Source organism: Pteronotus mesoamericanus, unplaced genomic scaffold (assembly GCF_021234165.1).
Source record: "Pteronotus mesoamericanus isolate MK-2021 breed Mesoamerican mustached bat unplaced genomic scaffold, CSHL_Meso_final contig_25, whole genome shotgun sequence".
Lineage (NCBI taxonomy): Eukaryota > Metazoa > Chordata > Mammalia > Chiroptera > Mormoopidae > Pteronotus > Pteronotus mesoamericanus.
The window spans coordinates 40,774,419-40,797,455 of NW_026555105.1; the positions used below are offsets into that span (position 1 = coordinate 40,774,419).

General features: G+C 37.4%; 1 pseudogene; it reads left to right on the forward strand.

The window, feature by feature from the left end:
• Positions 1–21,770: 21,770 nt before the first annotated feature.
• Positions 21,771–22,656, forward strand: LOC129070986 (60S ribosomal protein L6-like; annotated as a pseudogene).
• The last annotated feature ends 381 nt before the right edge of the window (positions 22,657–23,037 follow it).

A 23,037-nucleotide genomic window follows, 5' to 3' on the forward strand; every position in this document is an offset into this window, starting at 1 on the left:
TAGTGATTTCTGTCTGCTGTATCTCTCTGTGTCTAATAGACTGGTGTTGAAGTATCTATGAGAGTGGGTCATCTGTTTCTCCTTGCAGTTCTATCAGTTTTGTCCTCATGTAATTTGATGCTCAGTTGTTAGATGTTAAGAAGTGTTATGTCTTATAAAATTGTACACCTGAAATCTGTATAATTTTATTAACTGGTATCACCCCATTAAATTTAATAAAACTTAAAAAGGATTGTTATGTTTTCTTGGAGCATTGATCCCTTTATCATTATGTAATTTCCCTTTTTATCACTGATAACCATCCCTTACTTTGAAAATGCTCTAAGATTAATATAGCTTTTCTTGCTTTCTTTTTTATTGATGTTACCATTCATTTACTTTTATTCTATATATATTTATATTTAAGGTGGGCTTTTCCCCTATACAAACCCATATAATTGGATGCAGTTTTTGACTTATTCTGACAGTCTGTCTTTTAATTAGTTCATTTACACCACTGATATTCAAAGTGATAATTGGTATAGTTGTATTAATATGTACCACATTTTTTACTGTTTTATATGTTGTCCTTGTTCTTTGTTCCTATTTTTCTTTTTCTTTTGTGGTTTTAATTGAGCATTTTATATGATTTTCTTTTCTCTTCTTAGAATATCAGTTATAGCTCTTTTCTTTCTGTAAACTTTTTTAGGTTGCCCTAGAGTTTGCAATGTACTTTTACAACTAATTCAAGTCCACTTTTAATGACACTATACCACTTCACAGGTCATGTGAGTACCTTATAACTACAAAATAATCCTAATTCCTCTCTCCTATTCCTTGTATCATTGTTGTCATTTATTTTACTTACATATAAACATAAATCAGTATATGTATCTATAATATTGCAATATAATCAATATATAATAGAATCAATATATAATCAGATACATTGTAGCTATTATTTTGAACAAACCATATGTGTTAGATCAATTAAGAACAAGTAAAACAAAAATTTTATTTTATCTTCACTTATTTCTTTCTCGATGCTCTTCCTCTTTTATGTAGATCTAAGTTTCTGCTTATATTATTTTTCTCCTAAGGAACTTCTTTTTAACATTTCTTGCAAGTCAGGTCTACTGTCAATAAATTTCCTCATTTTTTTTTGTCTGATAAAAATCTTTATTTTTTCCTTCACTTTTGAAGGATAATTTTGCAGGGTTCAGAAGTCTATATTGGTGTTTTCTTTTCTCCCAATACTTTAAATATTTCACTCCACTTTCTACCTCTCTCCCTCCCTCCCTTCCTTCCTTCCTTCCTCTTTCTCTTTTTCTTTCTTTCTTCCCATTCTACTTCTGACTTGCATGGTTTCTGAGAAGTCAAATGTATTTCTTTGTTCCTCGGTAGGTAAGGTGCTTTTATTTTCTTCTGCCTTCTTTCACAATTTTTAAAAATAATATTTGATTGTCTTAAGTTTGAATATGATATGCAGAGGTATTGGTGTTTTTATGTTTTGTTTTTTCGTTTATCCTGCTTCGTGTCCTCTGAGCTTCCTGGAACTGTGGTTTGGCATGACATGAATTTGGGGAAACTCTCAGTCATTGTTTCAAGATTTTGTGTTCCTGTCTTTCTTTTCCTTCTGGCATTCCCATTACACATATGTTATATCTTTTTTAGTTGTTCCACTGTCCTTGCATATCCTGTTCTGTTTTATTATTATATTTTTAGTCTTCTCTTTGCTTTTTGGTTTTCAAGAATTCTATTGATGTTACTCTAGATCAGAGATTCTTTCCTGAGTTATGTCCAGTCTATTAGTTGGCCCCTCAAAAGCATTCTTTATTTCTGGTAACTGTTTTTTATCTCCAGCATTTATTTTTTTTAATTAGGTTTTCCATCTTTCTGCTTACATTGCCCATCTTTTTTCTTTTCACACTGTCTACTTTATTTATTAGAGCCTTTAGCATATTAATCATAGTTGTTTTAAATTCCCGGTTTTATCATTTCAATATCCTTGCCATGTCTGATTCTGATGCTTGCTTTGTCTCTTCAAGTTGTGTGTGTTTTCTGTTTTGGGGTTTGTTTGTTTGTTTGTTTTTGCCTTTTGGCATGCCCTGTAGTTTTTTCTTGATAGCCATACATAACGTACGAGGTAAAAGGAACTGCTACACACAGGGCTTTAGTAACGTGGTGGTGAGGCATGAGGGGAGGGGAAGCTTTCTATAGTTCTATCATTAGGTCTCAGTCTTTTGGTGAGCCTGTGTCTCTGCCTATGAACTTTACAAGTGTTTCTCAGGTTTTTTTTCCCTCCCTTTTTTGAGATAGGATGGCTAGAGATAGCTGAAGGGAGCTCTCTTGCCCAAAGTTAAGCCCCCTTCATGGAAGCAATCTGCAGCCAATGACTGGTTGATAGATACAAGAATGCAAAGTCTGCCTTTTCTGCCTCAATGGGGAAATTTTTTGAGGGGCCATTGCAGCTCTAGGATTCTTTCCGGAATCTGCCAAGGCCTTTGTTGTGCCTGCAAGATAGTTCAAATCCTCCTGTGCCAATCCTGTTTCTGCCATCCCCTTACAGGAATTATTTCTGACAGTATTCCCCAATAAACCTCTCTCATGCAACTTCTGTCTCAGAGTCTGTTTCCAGGAAAACTGACCTAAGAGAATTACCTTTGTCTACTTTATCTGCCAAAGATAGAGGGAGAGTCATTGAAAGACTTCTTCCTGCTCCCGTCCTGACCCTGCTCATGTAAAAGTTTGGTAAATTTATTCTTGCAAATGTAAGATATAAATATGAAACTTTTGTATGTTTTGATGCAATTCTATCAGAAAGTACAGGTTCATGAAACTAGTCCATTTTGAATTATGCTATTTTATCTGCTCTAATGCTCTTTGCCCATTTAATATTTTGCCTTAAATTCTAATATCATACTCCTGATTTTTTATTCTTTGAACCTGATAGATATCGGCCTGATATTTTGGCCTTTTTGATCTCACATTTTTTTTTATTGTTGTTCAAGTATAGTTGTCTCCATTCCACCTTCCCCCTTTTCCCCCTCCCCTGCTCCACCAACTCCCACCTCCCACTCTCAATCCTACCCCCTTTCGGTTTGTCCATGGGTCCTTTATACATGTTCCTTGGTGACACTTACCCCACATTATTGTTACTAAATTAGGGAATTTATCTTTTAATGTGTTTTAATTATTATTGTAATTATTTTAATGGTATGTCTTGTCTTCTGTTGTTTGTGTTTTCTGGTTTTTTCCCCTTTTTTTCTTTTGCTTTTTGTAGTTGGTTCTGCATGTATACAGTGTGTATTGCATTCATTTTCAGTGATCCAAAAGACATATATCCTGTTTTAAATTCTGCTAATAATTACCTTTATATTTTCCAGAAGCAATGTTTAACCTTTATTTCTATAATCTTCAAGAACAAGAGGAAATTGCTATATATTGAAATCTTATATTAAGCAAGAGATTTGGCATAATATCATTCCATTCCTTTTCCCCATATTTCTGTTTTTGTATTACTAAGTTTTAGATCCAAATAATTGGCATATTTTTACATTATATATTCTAATAATTTTGAAAAAGTGGTGGTGTGATTTTATTTTTATTTATAGATTTTTGAGATGTTAAATAAAAATTTTCCCATTATTTATTTTTATTGTGGTAAACTATACATTATATAATAATTTTTTTACATTTACTTTTAATTTTGTAGCCAAATGTTCTGAATTTATTTCAATTTTTTTTTGGTACAAACTACCAGTTCCTTATAGCATTATTTTTTCCTTCCCTTAACCAAGTGAGATTCAGGTGTCAGTAGGTCTCTCTGAGAAAAAATTTGAAGGGCCAGATATACAATAAAAGAAGAAAAGTATACCAAACCAGGCAATAGTCTGAGTGGAGATGTCTGGTTGGTAGATTATAAATATTACCCATTTTTCTTTGACTGCATTTCACATCATTGATGATACAGAACTGATTTCAAACAGGTCCAGGATGGGTTTATAAAATTGCAAAGAGTTTAGGGTTATTCAACAAATACACTCAATTTCAACAAAACAGTTTACTGGAATTTTGACTGGAAGTATATTGAATCTATATATTTGTTTGTGGAGAATTCTCATCCTGACAATATTGAGTTTTCCTGTTCATAAACACTTAGGTCTTCTCTAATTTCTATCAGTAATATTTTAGGATTTTCAATGTATACATATTGCATAGACTTAAATTTATCTTTAAGTATTTTATGGTTTTGTTGCTATTGTAAATGATATATTTTCATTTATTATTTTTAGTGTATGAAATACAATTGAATTTTGCATATAACCTTTTATCCTGTGATCTTGTGAAATGTATTTATTAGTTCTAGTAGTTTTTTGTGGATTGTTTTTGAATTTTTACATACAGGGTGGAGCAAAGGCAGGTTTGCAGTTGTTTATATGGAAAATAATACAATAATTAATTAATAATAATATAAGAATAAATTGTGTTGCATGCACTCACAACTCTAAACCTACTTTTGCCCCATCACATGGGGCATATGATCCTATCTGTTAATACAGACAATTTTATTTCTTCTTCTTCAATCTCTGTGCCTTTTATTTCATTTTCTTGCCCTACAGCAAAGATTAGGACTTCTAGCCCAATACTGAATAGAGGTGATGAAAAGAGACATCCTGGCCTTGCTTCCAGTCTTAGTGGGAACTCATTCAGTCTTTCACTATTTTTTTTACCATTCCAACTATTCAACAATTTTGCTGTTTATTTGTGTGTTCAAGTATTCTGTTATAATGGTCAATGGTCCTGACTCCTTTTAGTGTAACATGATACCTATAAACACATGGAGTATAAATGAATAATTAGTACTTACCAAAGAAGGTAGGAAGTATATGCTAGGAAAATCATGATAGGAAAACCACCACCTGAAACACCACAAACCCAAATTTTTACTTGGCCATCTGTTTAAAATTGAGATAAAATAATAAGTTTAGCATTACAAAATCTTTAATTTCATCTGAATTCTGAGTCTTGCAAAAGTCATAAACAGAAATACCCGGTTTTGACAGTTATCAAATGTAAAATGTTATTCTATCAAAAATTTCACAGTGCTAAACGACAACAGCAATCATTACTTCATAAAATCTAACTGGCAAGCTTTTTTTAATTTATTTTCATGCATGTATTTTCTTATACATGTAACACAGTATTGTAAAACATCTTGACCACATACCTAGAGCAAGAAAATAAATTATAAAGAAACAATCCTGCATGCAAAGAAAATTACTCTGATCATTTTTGGTGACTTTGCTTCCTGAATAATGTTGAGTGAACAAAAACTTCATGACCAAATAAGCTAATCTATTTGCAAGTTACTGTAAATTTATAACCATATGTGTACAAATATTTTTATTTGATATTTGCCAGAGTTAAAGAAAGATAGATGAACCAAATAGTCTGATCAATTTTGTGATTTTTGTATAATGAAATAACTTGAGTGTATGCATATTTTTCTATGTATGATAGATATTTGACTTGTTTCTGAAACTTTAGCATTTTTTTGCTCTATTTTACATGAGCAAATAGTTAACTAAACATAGAATTGTACTGAAAGAAATGTATTCCTTTCTGAAAGAGATACACACACAGAAGGTTCATTAAACTATGTGAATGTAATTAACTGCAGGTCTAAAACACAGATATTAGCATCTTATTCTAAATGTTTCCATAGGGTCAAAAATAATCAAAATCTGTTGTATACAATAATCTTTGGAATAAAATCATAATTACATTCAGTCACATTATGACCACTTAAAATACTTTTTGCTTACCAGACAGTTAATCAGGTTTTCAGGTGAAGTTTGAGTGTAATAATGATATCTTTCTGTGGTCAAAAATCTTTTTACAAAGTTTTGATTCTGACCTCTTTAATGATGAAATTCCCTAGTCTGACTTTTTTACATTGATAATTTTAAAAAACCTTCCCTAAGTTGAAGTGTTGGGAGAATCCAGTGCTCTTAAATCCCCAGTGGAGAGGTATGTGGTCCATGACCTTTAATTATGTTAATTAGAAAAAGGGAATTAGTAGAATAAAGATGGTGGAAGAGTGAGTGGAAGACACACTGACCTCCTCCCAGGACCAACCTGGAATTAAAACTAAATTGAGAAGAAATCACCTGGAATAAACAAGTGAACAATAGTGAGAGAGGAGCCTTGTAACCTCAGAGACAGAAGAATCCGCTTTAGTGCAATCTAACTGGTAAGGAGTGCAGTACAGACCTGAGAGGGCAGGCGGGTGTCCAAGGGCAGCAGAACCAGTAGAATATTGAAATGGCCAGTTGGATCACCCTGAGAAGAGCAGGGTCTAAATCAAAAGCAGGGATCTCTAGCCCACAGCACCAGAGCCCAAAAGGTACACAGAAAACTGCCAGCTGCGAAAAGCAGCAGGGTTGTTCTGTGCCAGAGACAGGCAGCTGGGGTCGCAAAGAACTGTTTAAAGGGCCAATGCAAAATTTTTATTTGCAGCCACTTACCCTGGTCTCCAGAAAAGGCGGGAACAGAGTGGGCTGGAGAAACCTGAGGAGAGACTGGGGAAGGAGGCTTTGGGGAGAGAACTGAGAGAGTTCCTAGCAGGATCTCAGTGCTGACTCATCCCCCATGCATCAGCAGTCATCTTGGTCTGGCAGAGAACACTCCCCCTGAGCAGCACCAGCATCAAAGGAACAAATAGCCCCATCCCCTGGTGGAATTCCACCCTGCCCTGTGCTGTCTAAGCTGCCTGCTGAGTGCAGAGTGGCAGCCACAGACAATAGATCCCTGGCTAAAGGAGCCACAGAGAGGTCTGGAGACATCTGAGGAGAGACTGGGGATGGAGGCTTTGTGGAAAGAACAGAGAGAGTAGCTGGTGGGATCCCAGTGCGGATCCCTCCCCCATACGCAGCAGAGTGTGAGGACCCAATAACCCTGCCCCCAGGAGGGACTCCGCCCCGCCCTGAGCTGTGTAAGGTGGCCTACTGAGTGCAGAGAGAATAGATTAACAGCTGAGGGAGACAGCCACAAACAGTAGATTACCGGAAGTCTTGAACAAACTGCCTAAGGTCAGGCAGAGTCAACATCTGACATCATCAGAGGCAGATCCAGAAAGTAAAAACAGTGGTCTCCAACCATAGAAGTTCACACCACAAAGTCAGGAAATCAAAACAGATCAATTTAAGAAGCAGAAGCAAAAGAGAAGAACTTCACAAATAATGGGAAGACAAAGAAATATGCCCCACTCGAAGGGAAAGGAGGAATCCCCAGAAAGAGAACTAAATGAAATAGAGGCAAGTAAACTGTCAGATATTAAGTTAAACAACGGTTCTAAGGAAGCTCAATGAGCTGAGTGAGCTCAGAGAGAATTACCAAAAACTACAGGGAAACTATGAGGAACTTACTGAAAACTATATCAGCATGAAAAAGGCCATAGAAACTATCAATAAGAGACAAGAGGACATGAAGAATACAATATCTGAATTGAAGAACACAGTAGAAGGAATCAAAAGCAGGCTAGGTGAAGCCGAGGAACGATCAGCAAATTGGAGGACAAGGTAGAAGAAGGCTCCCAGAAAGAGCAAGAAAATGAAAAACCGTTCAAAAAGAATGAAGAGGCATTTAGGGAAATGCAGGACAACCTGAAACATAATAATATCTGCATAATAGGTATACCAGAAAGAGAAGAGGATGAGGAAGGGATAGAGAGCCTGTTTGAGAAAGTAATGATGGAAAACTTCCCTAAGTGGAGGAGAGAAAAAGTCACACAAGCCCAGGAAGCACAGAGGATCCCATTCAAGAGGAACACAATGAGGCCCACACCATGACACATCATCATTAAAATGGCAAATATCAAAGACAAACAGAATCCTAAAGCAAGCAAGGGAGAAAGAGGTGGTAACATATAAGGGAACCCCAATACAGCTAGCAGCTGACTTCTCAGCAGAAACACTGCAAGCCAGAAGGGAAGGCAACAAATATTCCAAATCATGAAAAGCTAAGGCCTGCCACACCAAGACTGCTCTACCCAGCAAGGCTCTCAATTAAAATGGAAGGCCAAATAAAGAGTTTCCCAGACAAAAGAAGGGTAAGAGAATACACCTCCACCAAACCAGCACTGCAAAATATGCTAAAGGGACTGCTTTAAGATGAAGAAAAAGTTTCTATGAATACCCAGTTCTTTTCAGAGTTCGCAATTCTTGATATTACCAATATTTTTAATACTCATTAATCTGATTGTGACAATGATTTTATTTTAATTGTTCCTTTATTATTTGTTGAAACTAATCCTGTTTTGGTATATTTCTTGTCTATTTCTATAATTTTTTTAAAGAAAAGTTTTTTTGATCTGTTTATGATGGCCATTCTGACTGATGTGAGGTGATACCTCATGGTGGTTTTGATCTGCATTTCTCTGATGGCTAGTGATGCTCAGCATCCTTTCAAATGCCTCTGGGCCCTCTGTATCTCCTCCTTGGGAAAGCGTCTGCCCAGGTCCTTTGCCCACTTTTTGATTGGATTGTTTGTCGTCCTGGAGTGGAGTCAAGTGAGTTCTTTATATATTTTGGAGATCGAATCTCTATCTGATGTATCATTAGCGAATATATTTTCCCATAGGGTTGGCTCCCTTTTCATTTTGCTGATGTTTTCTTATTTTCTTTCTTTCTTTCTTTATTATTTTTAAATACATTTGTCTCTGCCTCCCCCCCACCACTTTCCCTTGCCCCCTCCCTCCTTCCCTCCCTCAGCTCTTCCCCTTTGGTTTTGTCCATGAGTCGTTGCTATATGTTCCTTGACTTTCCCCTTCCCTTCCCTTTCCCTGCCCGCCCCTCCCTCCTTCCCTCTTGTCTCTGTTGATTTCTTTTCCTTTCAGTGTTGCTGGTCATATTTTCCTTGCATCTTTGTACTGTTGGTTAGGTTCCGCTTATAGGTGAGATCATATGGTATTTGTCTTTCACCCCCTGGCTTATTTCACTTAGCATAATGCTCTCCAGTTCCATCCATGCTGTCGCGAAGTTTAGTAGTTCTTTTTTCCTTTCTGCTGCATAGTATTCCATTGTGTATATGTACCTTGATTTTTTGATCCAATCATCTACTGATGGACACTTACATTGCTTCCAACACTTGGCTATTGTAAATTTTGCTGCTATGAACATTGGGGTGCATAGGTTCTTTTGTATTGGCATTTTGGTGTTTTCTTTCGCCATGCAGAAGCTTCTTATTTTGATGAGGTCCCACTTATTTATTCTTTCCTTTATGTCCCTTGGTTTAGGAGACATATTGGTGAAAAAATTGCTGTGTGGGATATTTGAGAGTTTCCTGACAATGTTCTCCTCTAGGGCTTTGATGGTGTTGCAACTTATATTTAAGTATTTTATCCATCTTGAGTTTATTTTTGTGTATGGTGTCAGCTGATGATCCAATTTCAATTTTTTGTATGTAGCCGTCCAGCTCTCCCAACACCATTTGTTGAAGAGGCTATTATTGCTCCATTTTATGCATATGCCCCCTTTGTCAAATTAGTTGCCCATATAGACCTGGGCTTATTTCTGGGCTTTCTATTCTGTTCCACTGGTGTATGGGTCTGCTCTTGTGCCAGTACCAGATTGTTTTGAGTATAGTGGCTTTGTAGTAGAGTTTGATGTCTGGTATTGTGATCCCTCCTACTTTGTGTTTCTTTCTCAAAATTGCTGTGGCCATTCGGGGTCATTTATGGTTCCATGTAAATTTTTGAAATGTCTGTTCTATTTCTGTGAAATATGTCATTGATATCTTAATAAGGATTGCATTGAATCTATAAATTGCTTTGGGTAATAAGGACATTTTGAGGATATTAATTCTTCCAATCCATGAGCACAGTATATGCTTCCATTTATTTGTGTCTTCCTTAATTTCTTTCCTCAATGTTGTATAGTTTTCTGCATACAGGTCTTTTACCTCTTTGGTTAAATCTATTCCTAGGTACTTTATTGTTCTCAGATATTCCACGCAGCAATTTTTTCACTGATATATCTTCTAAAGCAAGGGACATAAAGGAAAGAATAAATAAGTGGGACCTCATCAAAATAAGAAGCTTCTGCATGGTGAAAGAAAACATCAGCAAAATGAAAAGGGAGCCAACCCTATGGGAAAATATATTCGCTAATGATACATCGGATAGAGATTCGATCTCCAAGATATATAAAAACTCACTTGACTCCACTCCAAGAAGACAAACGATCCAATCAAAAAATGGGCAAAGGACCTGGGCAGATGCTTTTCCAAGAAGGAGATATAGAGGGCCCAGAAGCATTTGAAAGGATGCTGAGCATCACTAGCCATCAGAGAAATGCAGATCAAAACCACCATGAGGTACCACGTCACACCAGTCAGAATGGCCATCCTAAAGAGATCAGCAAACAACAGGTGCTGACGAGGCTGTGGAGAAAAGGGAACCCTTGTACACTGTTGGTGGGAATGCAGACTGGTGCAGCCACTGTGGAAGGCGGTGTGGAATTTTCTCAAAAAGCTGAAAATGGAACTGCCTTTTGATCCAGTGATTCCCATGCTGGGACTATACCCTAAGAATCCCAAAACACCAATTCAAAAGAACTTATGCACCTCAGTGTTCATAGCAGCACAATTTACAATAGCCAAGTGTTGGAAGCAACCTAAGTGTCCATCAGTAGATGATTGGATCAAAAAAGTATGGTACATTTACACAATGGAATACTATGTAGCAGAAAGAAAAAAAGAAGTGCTAAACTTTGTGACAGCATGGATGGAACTGGAGAGTATTTTGCTAAACAAAATAAGCCAAGGAATGAAAGACAAATATCATATGATCTCACCTATAAGTGGAACCTAACCAGCAATACAAAGATGCAAGGAAAATAAGACCAGCAACACTGAAAGGAAAAGAAACCAACAGAGACAAGAGGGAAGGAGGGAGGGGGGATGGGGAAAAGGAAGGGAAGCGGAAAGTCAAGGAACGTATAGCAAGGACTCATGGACAAAACCAAAGGGGAAGAGCTGAGGGAGGGAAGGAGGGAGGGGGCAAGGGAAAGTGGTGGGGGGTAGGCTGAGACAAATGTATTTGAAATTAATTAATTAATTAAAAAAAAGAAAACGTACAATCTGATTTTAAAATTAGCCAGGGATTTTATCAGGTACCTTATAAAAGAAGATATATGAATAATAAATAAACATACAAAATGATGCTCTACATCATATGTCATCAGAAAAATGCAAATTAAAATAACAGTAGCATATCACTACATACCTATTAAAAGGGACAAAATCTGGCACACTGAGAACTTCAAATATTAGGAGGATATGAAGCAACAAGAACTCTCATTCACTGCTGGTGGGCATACAAAATGGCACAGTCTCTTTGGAAGATAGTTAGACAAAACTAAACACACTTCTGCAATGCTATCCAGTAACTGCACTCTTTGATACTTACATAAAGGCACTGAAAACCTATGTCCACATAAAATTCTGCACATTAAAATTTATGGCAACTTTATTCATAATTGCCAAAACTTGGAAACAACTAAGATGTCCTTCATTAGGTAAACAAATGAATAAAATGTGATATATTCAGACAATGGCGTATTATTTTGTGCTAAAAATAAATGACCTATCAAACCCTAAAAGACACAGGATCCTAAAGACATTTTACAGAAAGAAATGGAGCCAATGTGAAAAGGTTACATGCTGTATGATTTCAACCATGTAGTATTCTAAAAGAGGCAAAACAAAAAAGACATAAAACTATCAGTTATGGCTGGTATAGCTCAGTGGATTGAGTGCTGGCCAGTGAATCAAAAGGTCACCAGTTTGATTTCCAGTATAGGGCACATGCCTGGGTTGCAGGCCAGGTCACCAGTACGGGGTCCACGAGAGGCAACCACACATTGATATTTCTCTCCCTCTCTTTCTCCCTCCTTTCCCCTCTGTAAAAACAAATAAATAAAATATTAAAAATATATAACAGTAGTTGCCAGGGGTTATGGAAGAGAAGGAGGAACACACCGAATTTTGAGGCTGGTGAAAATACTCAGTATGATGCTGTAGTGATGGATACATGTCATTACCTTCTTGTTTAAATCCATAGAATGTACAACACCAAACAGTGAACCCTAATATAAATTATGGTCTTTTGCAATATGATGTGTCAATATAGGTTCAGCAATTATAACAAATGTACCACTCTGCTAGGCGACTTTGATAATGAAGGTAAGGCTATTCATGTGTCGGGATAGGTAGGAAAACCTCTGTAACTTCATTATTAATTTGGCTTTGAGCCTAAAACTTTTCTAAAAAATAAATTCTTTTGAAAATATTGTCAAACCTGCACATTTATTTAACAATTTAGCAGCTGATGGTCAAGTTAATATTTAAGTCAGAGACAACTATATCACCCAGAAAACCTGGAGAAATGTAAGGAGTCAGGAGATGGAACACATGTGGCAGAGTTTGTTCAGTCACTGAGCCCTTTAAGTGAACCTTGGTTCAGAGAAAATGAAGCAGGACTCATTCTTCACTGACCAGATCAGATATGAGAAAGGAGGAGCAATGAAGAAAAACTCGGTGTGGGATAGGAGAAGAATTTTGGGGAGAGACAGAAATGCCTGGTTGAGGTTAGTCTGCATGGTCTTCCAGTACCCACCACCATCTAACTCTCAAAATTGCCAGAATGTTCTACAATGTCACTAAATGTTTGGGGGAAATTTTTTCTTTTTTTCTTCCCTGTGGACCATGTTGATGGTAAAGAAATTTTAGGCTTCATTCACTTTAAGGTGTGTGCAAGATAAAAGAAGGGGGCATAACAATGAGGGACAAAAGATGTTAAATTAAAAATTTCTCTCCTTTAGGTAAATCTAAGTAAGGCTCCATCAAATTGGCTGACAGAAATCTTAGGAATGTTCTAGGAGGTCTATTTCTCCCCCGGTCCCACCATTCCCTGAGCTGTACAAGCCTTTGGGAGTCTTTTGGACCCAAGACATTTGGAACTGGGCCTTCCTTGACCATCCTACAGCACTGTTGCTCTGCATTTTCCAAACCAGGCAGTCTCCTTAAAGTGGAAAGGCAGTGGGTTTTAATATCAGAGTGTTGGCTGTTCAAGTCCTTATTTTCCACCATCACCAGCCATATATTACCTTGTCAGAGACCTGTCATCTCACCTGAAAATTCGTAATAGAAACAAGACAAATACCATAGTTGAGAAAAAATTCCCAAACTTCTTTATTCAGCCCCCAAAGGAAAAACAAAGCAAAACAAAACAAAATCTTTCCTCAACATTAGCTGTGTTCAGCCAAAACAAAACTGTACAGTGAAACTTAGCCTCTGTATTGCCTGGAAACATTTGGCCCAGTAACATACACACACACACACACACACACACACACACACACTAGCAATTCCATGAAGCTAAGTGTTGAGAACCAAACACAAAGCTTGGCTAGTTTATGGGCTACAGAAGAAAAAAAAATTCTCATTTACTCTGAATGTGTACTCAGGTTCAGTCACACAAAAATTCTTCTGCCATCTTTATCAAGCCTGGTGTTAAAGACAGCTTCTTCAGGTAGATAGTATTTATTTAGTTTTCAAATGGGGCTATCATTCATTCAGTGCTTGTAGTATAAAATGGATAGTTTTCACTGTCTATGGGTATTTTATAATTTGACTCCAACTATTTAGTGAGTCATATGGTCTTACTTTTTCTTATTTTATAGTTAAGGCTATGAGAAGGTAAGTAATTATGAAAGTTATACAACTAAGAAGTGGCAGGGCTATGTGGACTTGTGACCAAAATCTGCACTTTTTACTTTGATGCTAAAAAGCAACCCTCAGTGAATAAAGCACAAAATGTGGATTATGTCACTCTATGTACTGCCCAACAATTTTGCAGATTATATGACTTTGAGTGGAAGAGCCCCACCACAACTAGTTAATGGGGAGAGTTTAGTGATGAGATTGTTGAGTAGAAAAGAGGGGCACCATGGCTAGATCTAGTTTCATCTCCAGTAGGATCTCATCTAGGGCTATAAAAAGATAATTGTAGTTTGGAGAATTTTTTAGTAAATATGAGCCTGCCAATTAAAGTCTCTGGTTAAGAAAAATGGTAGCATATAAACATAAGCAGTGATTATTTAACATTTTAAAAAATAATGGAATTAATTTTAAATAAAAACAGCTTTGTGTAGTCTGCATAGAACAAACACTCACATTACTGGCAAATTTCATCTTCTGGTTGAGGACTTCTTTTTTGTCAGGTTCAATCATTATGAAAGAATAAGAATACTGATTGATTTCCTTAACCTCATTGCATATTAAGAGTCAAGGGATGATGAATGACTTTTTTCTATTAATCATGCAAAAGAGACAACATGAGATATTATTTTTCTCTTGAGTACAAAATTAGGAAGGCTGTCAAAAACAGTGACACAGCCAACGATTACTGAAGTGTTTTCCAGTTATTCCATTAATAATAAAATATTAATTAAAATACTGAAATTAAAAAAAAACTTTGGTTAAACTCAAATGCAAAAAGAGAAAGTAAAGAAAAAGATAAAGCAAGCATAATCTTCTCCAAAAAAAATTATTTGAAAGCCTTGAAACTTCACCTCTTAGCTTCCTTATTTCCAGCTTCCAGAAACTCCAATGGTATGTTTTTTGCAGCAGGGAATACACAGGGTTTTCTAAATCAGGAGTGCTCCAAACTCACTACACATTAAAATCCCTTGGAAAATTTATTAAAATATAAATTCAATGAGTTAAAACCAGGAGAACAATGTTTGAACAAATAGAGAATCTCAATAAAAAAGAAAAATTATAAAAAGGAACCAAAGAGACTGAAGTTTAATAGTACAATAACAGAAATGACAAATTCCCTTGAGGTTTCCAGTAGGAAGTCTAACTAGCAGAAGACAGAGTCAATAAACTGTAAGAAAAATCAACTGAATTTATCCAGTATGACATAAGAAAATAGAATGAAAAAAATGAACAAAGCCTAAGAGACATGTGAGACGTTATCAAATAAGTAAACTAATATAGTCATGATATAACTCACAGATGGAGATAATAGAGAAAAGGGACCAGAAAGAATATTTTTTAAAAAAAGTTCAAATTTGATTTTAAAAAGACATAAATCTATGCCTTCTAAAAGCTCAATGAACCCCAAGGATGTTAAGTGCGGAGATCCACATCAAGACACATTATAATCAAATTATCAAAAGCCAAGGACAAAGATAGAATTTTGAAAATAATAAGATTAAAGCAACTCATCCCATAAAAGGTATCCTCAGTCAGACAATCAGCAGACTTCTCATTAGAAATCATGAAGACCAGAAGGGAGTGTGATGTAGTTAGAGGGCAAAAAGGACAAAATGCCAACCAAGAATTCTCTATCTGGCAAAATTATCCTTCAAAAGTGAGAGAAAAATTAAAAGCTGGGGGAGTTTTTGCTAGGAGACCTATCCTGCAAGCAGTGCTAAAGGAAGTCCTTTGGACTGAAATGAAAAGACATTTGGCAGTAACTTAAAATAATTGTAATAAAAGTAACTACAATGGTAGCCTTAGTTGGTGTGGCTCAGTGGATTGAGTACTACCCTGAGAACCAAAAGGTCACCAGTTGATTCCCAGTATTGGGCACATGCCTAGGTTGCAGGCCAGATACCCAGTAGGGGGTGCTCCAGATGCAACCACACATTGATGTTTCTCTCCCTCTCTTTCTCCCTCCCTTCCCTTCTCTAAAAATAATAAATAAAATCTTTTAAAAAAGTAACTGCATAGATAAATATAGAAGCCAGTATTATTGTACTTCTGGTTTGTAACTCCTCTTTTTATTTGCTACATTATGTGAAATACCAATATATAAAAATAATTATAAATCTATGTTAATAGGCACACAATGCTTAAGATAAAATGTATGACAACAACATTAAAGGTGGGGAATAGAGGTCTATAGGAACAGGGTATGTGTATGTTATAGAAAGTATGTTGGTATCAATTTAAACTAGAGTATTCTAATTTTAGGATTTTAACTGTAAGCCCATTGTAAGCACTAAGAAAAGAAAATAAGGGAATAAAATGTTATACTACAAAAAAATCAAATAAACAAAAAAGATGGCAAGAATGGAGGAAAAAAGAAAAGAAAAAAAGTATGACACACAGAAATAAAATAACAAAATGACAGAAGTTCTTTCTTATTAGTAATTAGTTTACATGTAAATAAATTAAACTGTCTATGAAAAAGACAGAGATGGCAGAAGAAACTTTAAAAAAATGGACCAGCAATATACTATCTTCAAGAGACTCACTTTATACTGAAAGACACGAATAGCTTGAAACTGAAAGGATTGATAAAAAGATATTCTATGCAAATAGTAACCAAAAGAAAGCTAGGGTGGTTATACTAATTTCCAACAGCTTAAACTTTAAGTCAAAATGTGTTATAAGTGACAAAAAGAATAATATATAGTAATAAAATGGTCAATTCATCAAGAACATATGACAACAGGGCACAAAGAATAAATAAAGCAAACACTGACGGAATTAAAGAGAGTAATAGACAGTTCTGCAGTAATAATTTGAGACTTTAGTACCCCACTTTAATAATGGAGAGAATATGTAGTCAAAAGATAAATGACACAGAGTGTTTGACCAACACTATAGACCAATCAGACCTAAAACACTATTCTAATAACAGAAGAATACACGTTCTTCTCCAATGCATTTGAAATACCCTTCATGACAAGTTGCATGTCATCCTGCAGGGCAAAATGTCACCAGTTCAATTTCCAATCAGGGCACATGCCTGGGTTGCAGGTTTAGTCCCTGGTTGGGATGCATGTGAGGGGCAGCCAATCAGTATTTCTTTCTCACATCAATGTATTCTCCCTTTCTTTCTCCTTCCCTTGCCCTATCTTTTTTTTTTTTTAAATCTAGTTTGAAAGAAGAACATTTTCTGAACATAATGGAATGAAGTTAGAAGGAAAACTGGAAAATATATATACATATTAAGCACCACATAATTATCCATTGGGTTAAAGAATACATTATAAAAGTAACTAGAAAATAGTTAAAGATAAATGAAAACAAATATAAAATATCCCAAAACTTAAAGGATGCTGCAAAAACAGTGTTCAGAGGGAAATTTCCATCAATAAATGCCTACATAAAAAGAGAGATCTCAGATCAGTACCTGAATATACAAGGCCTGTCAGGAAAAATTACAACCATTGTTAGTATAACGAGAATGGTTTGCACCACATCAGTGTGACCTGGCAACAGAAGGAGAGTGGGCTGGCATGCACAGGTGTGAAAATGACTTCACTGTACTAGTCAGTGGGAGTGGTAGATGCCATTGAGTGAGCATGTGTACTGTGTGGTCGTCACATTCAAAATGAGCAAGTAGGTTCCACTTACAGGTGAGATCATATTGTATTTGTCTTTCACCATCTAGATTATTTTACTTAGCATTCATGCTCTCCAGTTCCATTCATGCCGTCATGAAGGGTAGGAACTCCTTTCTTTCTGCTGTGTAGTATTCCATTGAGTAAATGTACCATAATTTTTTCATCCACTCATTTACTGATGGGCACTTAGGCTGCTTCCAGCACTTGGCTATTGCAAACTATGCTGCTATGAACATTGGGGAACATAGTTTCTTTTGAATTGGTGTTTCAGGATTCTTAGAGTATTATCCCAGTAATGGAATTGCTGGGTCAAAAGGCAATTCCATCTTTAGTTTTTTGAGGAAATTCCATACTGCTTTCCACAGTGGCTGGACCAGTCTGCATCCCCACCAACGATGTACTAGGGTTCCCTTTTCTCCACAACCTCACCAGCACTTTTGTTTGTAGATTTGTTTATGATGGCTATTCTGACTGGTGTGAAGTGATATGTCATTGTGTTTTTAATTTGCATCTCTCTGATGGCTAGTGATGCTTAGCATCCTTTCAAATGTCTTTGGGCCTTGTGTATGTCCTCCTTGGAGAAGTGTCTGTTCAGGTCCTTTGCCCATTTTTTAATTGGGCTTTTTGTCTTCCTGAATTGGAGTTGTATGAGTTCTTTATTTATTTTGGACATCAGACCCTTGTCTGAGGTATCATTGGCAAATATATTTTCCCATATGGTTGTTTTATTTTTCAATTTGCTGATGTTTTCTTTAGCTATGCAGAAGCATTTTATTTTCATGAAGTTCCTAATCAAAAAAACAAACAAAGAAGCAAAATATGACCAGAGATATTGAAATAAAGAACAGAGGAGAGAATATGGCAGAGAAGTGAGTGGAAGTCACACTGACCTCCTCCCAGGACCAAGCTGGAATTGCAACTAAATTGTGGGGAAATCACCTGGAAAACAACAGAACAATAGCGAGAGAGGAGCCTTGGTGCCTCCGACAGACAGTGGAATCGACTTTTCCACATCCTAACGAGTGAAAAGTGTGATGGAGGCTCAAGAGGGTAGGCTGGGTGCTCACAAGCACCAGCACCAGAGGGACATTGAAGTGGCCAGTTGGCTCTCCCTAAGAAGAACAGGGTCTGAATCATAAGCAGGGACCTCTAGACTACAACATCTGAACATGAAAAAGCACACAGACAAAAGACAACTGTGAAAAGCATAGTGGTGCTCTCTGCCAGAGACAGGTGTCTAGAGATGCAAAGAGATATTTAAGGGGCCAACACAAAAATTTGCAGTGGCAACCACCTTCCTTGGTCTCTGCGCAGAGGCAGGAGCAGAGTGGGTGGAGACTGAGGAAAGATTGGTGAGGAAAGCTTTGGGTAGAGAACTGAGATGGTGGCCAGCAGGGCTCTGGTGATGACTCACCTCCCACTCCGCAGCTTCCATCTTGCTCAGGCATAAAGGAAACAATACCCTTGCCCTCAGGACACTTCACCCAGGAGTTGCGCACAGGCCTGGGTGCTGAGTGCAGTGCAGTCAGCAGAGATAGTAGATCCCTGGCCAAAGGGGACACAGAGCTGCCAAGAGACCCTTGAGGAGAGCCTGGATACAGAGGCATTGGGGAGAGAACTGATGGAGTAGCTGGGGATTCCTTAGTCTCCATCTTGCGCAGGCAGCCCACGCCCCAAAGAGGCAGCTGCGGGAAAGGAAACAATACTCCTGCCCTCAGGACAGTCCGGCCCAGACAGGAGTTGTCTGTGGGTCTTGGTACTGAGTGCAGAGTGGCCCACAGAGATAGTAGACCCCTGGCTAAAGGTGACACAGAGCTGCCTAGAGACTCTTGAGGAGAGACTGGAGATGGAGGTGTTGGGAAGAGAACTAAGGGAGTAGCCAGGGGGATCCTGGTGCTGACTCCTTCCCCATTCCACAGTTTCCGTCTTGCTCAGGCAGACCACTCCCCTGAGTGGCAGCAGCCTGTAAAGACATGATAGACCTGCCCTCAGGATGCATTGCCCCGCCCTGAGGTGCCTAAGCCTGACAGCTGAGGGCAGAGTGACTAGATTAACAATTGTAGGAGACAGACACAGACAGTAGATTCCTGGAAGTCTCAGACAGACTGCCTAAGGTCAGACAGGGTTGACAGCTGACATCATTAGAGGCAGACCCAGAAAGAAAAGAAGAAAAAAAAAGACCTGCCGACTACCATAGAAGTTTAACCCACAAAGTCAGGAAATCAAGACTGATCAATTTAAGAAGCAGAAGCAAAAAAAAAAAAAAAAGAAAAAAAGAAAGAAAGAAAAAGACTCTCACAAATAATGGAAAGGAAAACAAACACCTCCCCCAAATGAGGGGAAGGGAGGAATCCCCACAGAGAGAACTAAATTAAATAGACACAAATAAACTATCAGATATTGAATTCAAAACAATGGTTCTAAGGAATCTCAATGAGCTCAGTGAGCTAAAAGAGAACTATGAGAAACTACAGGGAAACTATAAGGAACTTACTGCAAACTATATAAGCATGAAAAAGGACATAGAAACTATAAATAAGATGCAAGAGGAAAAGAAGAATACCATTTCTGAAATGAAGAACACAGTAGAAGGAATCAAAAGCAGGCTAGATGAAGGAGAGGATCGAATCAGCGAGCTGGAGGACAACATAGAAAAGAGCTCCCAGAAAGAGCAAGAAATGGAAAAAAGACTCAAAAAGAATGAAGAGGCACTGAGGGAAATGCAGGACAACCTGAAACATAATAATATTTGTATAATAGGGATACCAGAAGGAGAAGAGGAGCAAGGGATACAGAACTTTTTAAAAAAAGTAATGATGGAAAACTCCTTAGTTGGAGGAGAGAAAAATTCTCACAAGTCTAGGAAGCACAGACGGCCCCATTCCAAAGATGCCCACTCCAAGACACATCATCATTAAAATGGCAAATATCAAAAACAAACAGAGAATCCTAAAGCAAGCAAGGTAGAAAGAAGTAGTAACATACAAGGGAGCCCCAATATGGCTAGCCGTTCACTTCTCAACAGAAACACTACAAGCCAGAAGGGAATGGCAAGAAATATTCCAAGGAATGAAAAGCAAAGGCCTGCAACCAAGACTGCTCTACCCAGCAAGGCTCTCAATTAAAATGGAAGGTGAAATAAGGAGTTTCCCAAACAAAAGAGGGCTAAAAGACTACATCTCCGCCAAAGCAGCACTACAAGATATACTAAAGGCACTACTTTAAGAAGATGAAGAAAATGAGTGAGAAAAGAAGAACACAGGTACAAAGAGAAAAAATGTATAAGTTCCTATCAATAATAACTGTTAATGTAAATGGACTAAATGCCCCAATCAAAAGGCATAGGGTAGCTGAATGGATAAGAAAACATGACCCACACATATGCTGCCTACAAGAGACCCATCTCAGAACAAAAGACCTACACAGATTGAAAGTAAAGGGATGGAAAAAAATATTCCAAGCAAATGGACAGGGAAAAACAGCAGGGTAGCAGAATATCAGACAAAGTAGATTTCAAAACAAAGGCCATAAAAAGAGACCCAGAGGGAATCCATCAAGAAGACATGAATATCGTAAACCTATACGCACCCAACATAGGAGCACCCAAATATATATGGGAAATCTTGGAAGACTTCAAGAAAGACATAGATAGCAACACACTGATAGTATGGGATTTTAACACCCCACTGTAAAAAATGGATAGATCTTCCAAACACTAACAAGGATATTGTGGAACTGAATGATGCATTATATCAAATGGACTTAACTGACATATATAGAAACTTTCAACCCAGAGAAGCAAAATACACATTATTTTCAAATGTGCATGGAACTTTTTCAAAGACAGACCACATGATAGGACACAAAAGAAGCCTTAACAAATTCAGTAAAATTGAAATAATACCAAACATTTTCTCGGACCACAAAGGCTTGAAACTAGAAACCAACCTCAAGGAAAAACCTCAAAAAAATTCAAACTCATGGAGACTGAATAGCACAGTATTAAACAATGAATGGGTCAATAATGAGAAAAGAGAAGAAATAAAAAAGTTTTTGGATACAAATGAAAAAGAACATACAACAGTCCAAAACCTATGGGACACAGAAAAGGCCCTGAGAAGAAAGTTCATAGCAATACAGGCTTACCTAAAAAAGATAGAAACATTTCAAATAAATGGCCTAACCCTACAGCTTAAAGAACTGGAGAAACAACAACAAATAAACCCCAGAGCAAGTAGGATGAAGGAAATAATCAAGATCAGAGCAGAATTGAATGACATAGAGACAAAAAGAACAATTCAAAGGATCAACCAGTCCAGGAGCTGGTTCTTTGGAAAGATAAATAAAACCGACAAGTTTTTCCCATCTTGCAACATGGCGGGTGAAAAAACTGAGAAGCCGGATACCAAGGAGAAGAAACCTGAAGCCAAGAAGGCTGATGCTGGTGGCAAGGTTAAGAAGGGTAACCTTAAGGCCAAGACGCCTAAGAAGGGGAAGCCCCACTGCAGCCGAAACCCTGTCCTAGTCAGAGGAATTGGCAGGTATTCCCAGTCAGCCATGTATTCCTGAAAGGCCATGTACAAGAGGAAGTATTCCGCAGCTAAATCCAGGATTGAAAAGAAAAAGGGGAAAGTTATGGTTACTGTCACAAAGCCAGTTGGTGAAAAGAATAGTGGTACCCGAGTGGTTAAACTTCGCAAAATGCCTAGATACTATCCTACTGAAGATGTGCCTCGAAAGCTGTTGAGCCATGGCAAGAAGCCCTTCAGTCAGCATGTGAGAAAACTGCGGGCCAGCATCAATCCCGGGACCATTCTCATCATCTTCACTGGGTGCCACAGAGGCAAGAGGGTGGTTTTCCTGAAGCAACTGAGCAGTGGCTTGCTACTTGTGATGGACCTCTGGCCCTTAATCGAGTTCCTCTGCATAGAACACACCAGAAATTTGTCATTGCCACCTCCACCAAAATTGATATCAGTGGTGTGAAAATCGCCAAGCATCTCACTGATGCTTACTTCAAGAAGAAGCTGCGCAAGCCCAGGCACCAGGAGATCTTCGACAACGAGAAGGAGAAATACAAGATTACAGAGCAACACAAGGTTGATCAGAAAGCTGTGGACTCACAAATTCTGCCAAAAATCAAAGCTGTCCCTCAGCTCCAGGGCTACCTCCGCTTGTGTTTGCTCTCACAAATGGGCTTTATCCTCACAAAATGAAGTCCCAAATTTCTTTTGAGAAACCTAATTAAACAACTGATCTGTTAAAAAAAATAAATAAAATAAAACCGACAAGTCTTTAAGCAGACGCATCAAGAAAAAAAAGGGAGAGGATCCAAATAAATAATATCAAAAATGAAAGAGGAGAAATAACAACTGATACCACAGAAATACAAAGGGTTGTCAGAATCTACTATGAACAATTATATGCCAAGAAATTTGAAAACCTCAATGAAATGGACAAATTTCTAAAAAAGTATAATCTTCCAACACTGAATGAAGAAGAAGAAGAAAGCCTGAACAGACCAATAACAGCTGGGGAAATTGAAGCAGTAATAAAAATACTCCGAGCACATAAAAACCCTGGACTGCACAGTTTCACAGGAGAATTTTACAAAGCATTTCAGGAAGAG